The sequence below is a fragment of the Gavialis gangeticus genome, unplaced genomic scaffold (assembly GCF_001723915.1).
Source record: "Gavialis gangeticus isolate Ggan-Ray unplaced genomic scaffold, GavGan_comp1, whole genome shotgun sequence".
Taxonomy (NCBI): Eukaryota; Metazoa; Chordata; order Crocodylia; family Gavialidae; genus Gavialis; species Gavialis gangeticus.
The window spans coordinates 56,335,321-56,340,388 of record NW_017729032.1 but is presented as its reverse complement, the minus strand read 5'-3'; positions in this window follow the sequence as shown (position 1 = coordinate 56,340,388).

Sequence of the window (5,068 nt, the reverse complement as noted above, 5' to 3'; positions counted from 1 at the left end):
TAATAAACTTTTCTAAGATCTTCCCCGGGATAGAAGTCAGGCTGATGTGCCTATAGTTTGCTGGATCCACTTTCCTCCCTTTCTTGAAGATCGGCACCACATTGGCCTTCTCCCAGTCTTCGGACACTACACCAGAGCACCAGGAGATCTCAAAGATCCATGCCAGAGGCTGGGCTATGATGCTAGCCAGCTCCTTTAGTACCCTGGTGTGTATCCAGGGATGCAGTGGTGTGGTTAGGCCTGCTCCCTTTCCAGGTGCATTTGCACCCCAGTAGCCCCTAGGGAAGCCCTTAAAGGACTTGATAATTCCTCTCCTTCCTCCCCATGCTCAGAGGCAGGTCCCCTCATGGCCTGACAGCTGTATGTCCCCTGCATGGGCCAAGTCGAATACCACAGTGAAAAATATCATCTGTGCGGAGACCCATCTCCAGCTCCTCGTGAGCTGTGAGCATGAGTGCAACAAAATGAAGGGGAGGAAAAGTCCCGAGTGAGGTTGAGAGGAAAAGAAGTGGAAAAGTACTGCAGAAACACAAACACCAAAGGACGGGGAGAGAGAGTGAGTGTAGCAGGTGGCTGCCTCAGATCCTTTTCAGCCAGGCTTTTGCTCCTTCTCTGAGCATCTCAGGTCGCCTCAGTAGTATGCTGCTGCTGGTCTTTGCTTAAAACCTGCTGGCCTGCTGTCTGGAGCACCTCCCAGCATGCCCCAGTCCTATACAGTTGTTCATCACACAAGCAAAGAACCACCTTACTGCACTGGACCCTGGGGTGGCCTGCTGTGGCCTCAGCCCTCCTTTCCCAGGCTTACCCTCTTCAAAGTCCAGAGGTCTCCATCTCCCCCTGCTGGTTTCACCTACTGTGGTTTTTGGTTCCCAGTGGGTCACCCACAGCTGCAGCCCTTCAGACTAACTAACTGCCTATCGTTAAGGCCACAGGCCACCCTGTTACAATATGGAAAGACAGGGTACATCTACATGACATGCTACTGTGCAGTGATTACTGTGCATTTATTTAGTACTTGCTTATACAAATACTTACTTATACAAATACTAAATAATGCGCAGTAATTAGAATTACTGTGCAGTAGCACCAGCGAATGCCTTTTAAGCAAGACTACTGTACAGTAGCCTGACACTACTGTGCAGTAGTACAGTTTTTGCTATGCGACGCTACTGCACAGTAGTATCAGGCTTCTGGGTAGTCAGCATCTCATGTAGACACACCAACGAAGTATGAAGATGAGATACCGGCCAGACTTGCTGCCAAGATGACAGTTCATTGTGTGTGAATCCCAGAGCATCCTCAGAGCCAGATCAACTGTTGGGACCTCCTCTGGCACCAAAGCTACATAAGCACAGTTTTTTCTTTTAGTAGACTGTGCTGCTTGCTTATGTATTCAGTAAAGTCAATCAATCCCCTGAGCAGACTGAGTGTCTGTGCCTGTATCATGAATCTCCTTCACCCACTGCTTAAAACAAAACTTTAGGCAACATCCTCCCCACCCCTTTCCCCCCTCCCTCACCTCCTGCTACTGCTTTTCCAGCTGTCTGGGGCTGGGAAGATTCAAAGACAGTCCTGCCTGCTCCAGCCAGGCTGTGCAGGGGGATGCTCAGCTGGGAATAGTGGAAGCAGCAGAGGCAAAAGCAGGGGGTTCCCCCTTCCCATGCCTGCTCCTGGGGGGACCAGGCAGGGTGGGGGAATGCATCCCCACTGATCTCTGCTGCAACCTCTGTCCCTGTTCCAGTTGTGCCCAGCCCCCCCATAGCACAGAGGGAGTGAGCCAGAGGGGCTTTGAAGCTTCCTCAGCCAGAGAGCTGGGAAAGCAGTAGGAGCACACAAGGCGGGGAGGCAGGGGAAAGGAGAGAGAAGGGGACCTGGCTCTGAGCATGAAGAGGAAGGGGGAAATTCTTACCTGCCTTTGGGGACTTTAAAAGTAGCCAGAAGCTCCAGCATTGGTGGGGAAGGAAGCTGGGAGTTGAGTGCAACCTACATGCGGCAGCTCCTGCACCACCTGTTGCCAAATCCTGGATTTGCCTCTAGATATCCTAGGGGGAAAAAAGCTAACCCCCTCTCCCTCCAACCCCCATTTGTGTCAGCCTTGCTTTCAGGGACTAAGTAATTTCTGACCTTTTGATCCTTTGGCTAAGAACAACAGCACTTGCCCTTTTCCATAGTGCATCTAACAGCAAGCAGAAACTAAACATAACATACTTAAAGCTTAGTTATTCATCTGTGCTCAGGGTAACTACTCCTTGAATAGGCTGCACTTTTTTTTTCTGCTATCTGCATCATTCATGCCTGTGGAGTGGATCATTCTGATATACTAGAGTTGCTGTGCCAATCCGATTTTAATGTCTAGTCCTCAGTAACTATCCAGGGAAGATGTATGCATTAAAACAGCAGTAATCAGAAACAGAATTTGAGATGGTCCTGATAAATAAAATCCAGGGTAGCCAGTCCTAACTGGAATCAACTAGTAATATATTGACAGACAGATAGATGTACACATAGGCAGAGGAAGAAAATATTATTTGGGAGGGCTGAGTACACAGACAGACAGACCCACTCATGCATGCACGCACACACGCACACACTGCCCAGCAGGTAAGTCTGTGGAGGGTAAGGGGCGTGGGAGGGGGAAGATCAAGGCACCAACAGTGAGGGAAGGAGTAGGGTAGAGGCAGGGATGGGCTGGGGTGAATGGGCCCTCAGGGTGGGTTGTGGGATGCTCAGAGCCCGGGCAGTTCATCCAGGGGCGCAGGAAAGCTCCTGTCACTGCACACACCCTGGGGGAGGCACAGGAAGCCCCTCGGATATGTGCGTGGGGCAGAAGTGGGCTGCTGCTGTGGGCTGGGGCTCTGTGCCCAACTGCCACTGCTTTGGGAGCTGCAAGATGTCATGTGCCTGCTGCCGCTGGGCAGGCAGGAGATGCGGCGCAGCCTGGTGATGGCAGGCACATAGCATCATGCAGTTCCTGAGGCAGCAGCAGCGGTGTGCAGAGCCCCATTCACTCCAGTCCCTACCCCTGCCTCTGCCTCACTCCCTCCCTCACTGTGGTGGCCTCAATCTTCCCCCCCACCCCCTTCCCCTTCACAGACTTGCCTGCTGTGGTGGGCAATTCTCCACATGCTGCTGGGCTGTGATCCTGGCTGCATGCAGGATGCGGCGGCATGTCTGTGGCTGTACACGTCCCCTCTTGCAGCTGCCTAGAGCCTGCGCCTGGGCCTTCTGCAGCCCTTTGCACTGCTGTCCGCCACCTGTGGATGTACACTAACGTTCAGAAAACCTATCTTCAGCTGTCCATGTGCAATCACTGGGGCACCTGATACCCTGAGCACCAGAAAGCTTATGGGGGCATCTGTATAGATCCCAGCTGAATTAAACTGGTAAGAAATGGATACTGCTGATTGTGTGCACTGAGATTTAGGTTTTTGAATTTGGCATCTAATTGACTTTGGCAAGTAAAATTGGATTGTTATTAAATTTAAACTCTCCCCCAAACAAACAAAAAAAGAACTTGAGTGGGGGTAGTTATGGAGTAGAATGGCACTTATGTACACGAGAAGTTTCAAACCATGGAGGTTATTTCTGCACTTGTTTATTAGGACAGAAAGACAGATGTCAGGTTTGTTTGTCTGTTGCCTTCTATGCATATTATGCACAAAAGTATTTTTGCTTTTCTCTCTTATTTTGATGTGCATATCTCATGTCACATTAAGAACTTCAGTGGAAAGTAAAACTATGAAGTTCATTCATCCAACATGTGAGATGAGAGAAAACAATCTAAATGCAAATAAACTTGTAAACTTATTACAACATTATCAATGGAAAAGGTCAAGTCAAAGAATGTTTGGGCTCTTAAAACAGAGCCTCGAAAGATACTTGAGAGATACAAGGAAACAGTCTACCTGGTGAAACTGAACTGTTCTCATCTCTTTAACAACACTTAATCACGTCTCTTACCAACACTTCTTTTTGAAAAGGATTAAAATGTTGCTGCCAGAGAAAGGTCTTCTTGTCCTTTAATCCTATGGCTCATTTTACTGCAGCACTCACAATGAGACAGAATTTGGCTGAAGTCCAACTTCTGATACCTGAAGTCCACCTTTCTTGCTCCTGGCATTTATTTTATTGTCAGTAATAAAGCTACTTGCTATTGCTCATATGCTATTTCTTTAAGCAGATGAGCCTTGTTGGCAGCATTCTGGATGTCTTCAATGGGTGCTATCCTTGGTTTCTCTGAAATGTCTTTTTTTTTTGTTTGGTTATGATACCATTGTGCTGTTTTCATACATGTTGTGCAGTTATGCCAAAGGTTTCACTGATTTTGATTATTACAGTTTATTGGATTGGCATTTAGAGAACAATAAGAAAGCAATCCTATACTGGTAGGAAGAGGGTGGCCTGTGTTGTCCAGTAGATCTTTCCATTTCTAATATCTGTGACTGTTATATACCAGGCAGAAGGCAGAGAAGATTAGCACCTTATTACCAGCACTATCGAGAGGCCCACACAATTACTTTAAAAAAAGTTTTTTAAAATTTATTTCTGCTTCCTGGTTTATCCCAGCAACTGTATTTTCTCTGCTGTCTTGCCTTGCCTAAGCATTTCTCATGTGCAGTTTTTTCCCCCAAAAAGGGACAGATTTTTCACAGAAGTGAAGATTTGCCTCTGTGGGTATAGACTGGTCCAAGCAATGTACAGACTTTTTTTTCTTGGACTGGAGTTACATTGCTTCATATCTTTCTACTGTCTTGTGCAAGCGATGAAATAAGACTTTACCAAATTCTTATATGCAGGTACAGAAATTTCAGTTATTTCTTTTTTTATATAGGAAACTAAATTAATTTGTTTAAATAAATGATCATGAATGATACAGGGGATGGGCAAGAGTTCCTAGATGGATTCCAGGTAGATGGAAAGCAGAGTGGTGGGGGGGGATGGACAGACTCATATAAATATAAATATATATTATTCCTTACTCTGTCTTCCACCTTGGCACCCGTGAGTATGTCTACACTATAACGTGCCTGTGTCTTGGCTCATGCACATACTAGCAGAGTCTACCTTA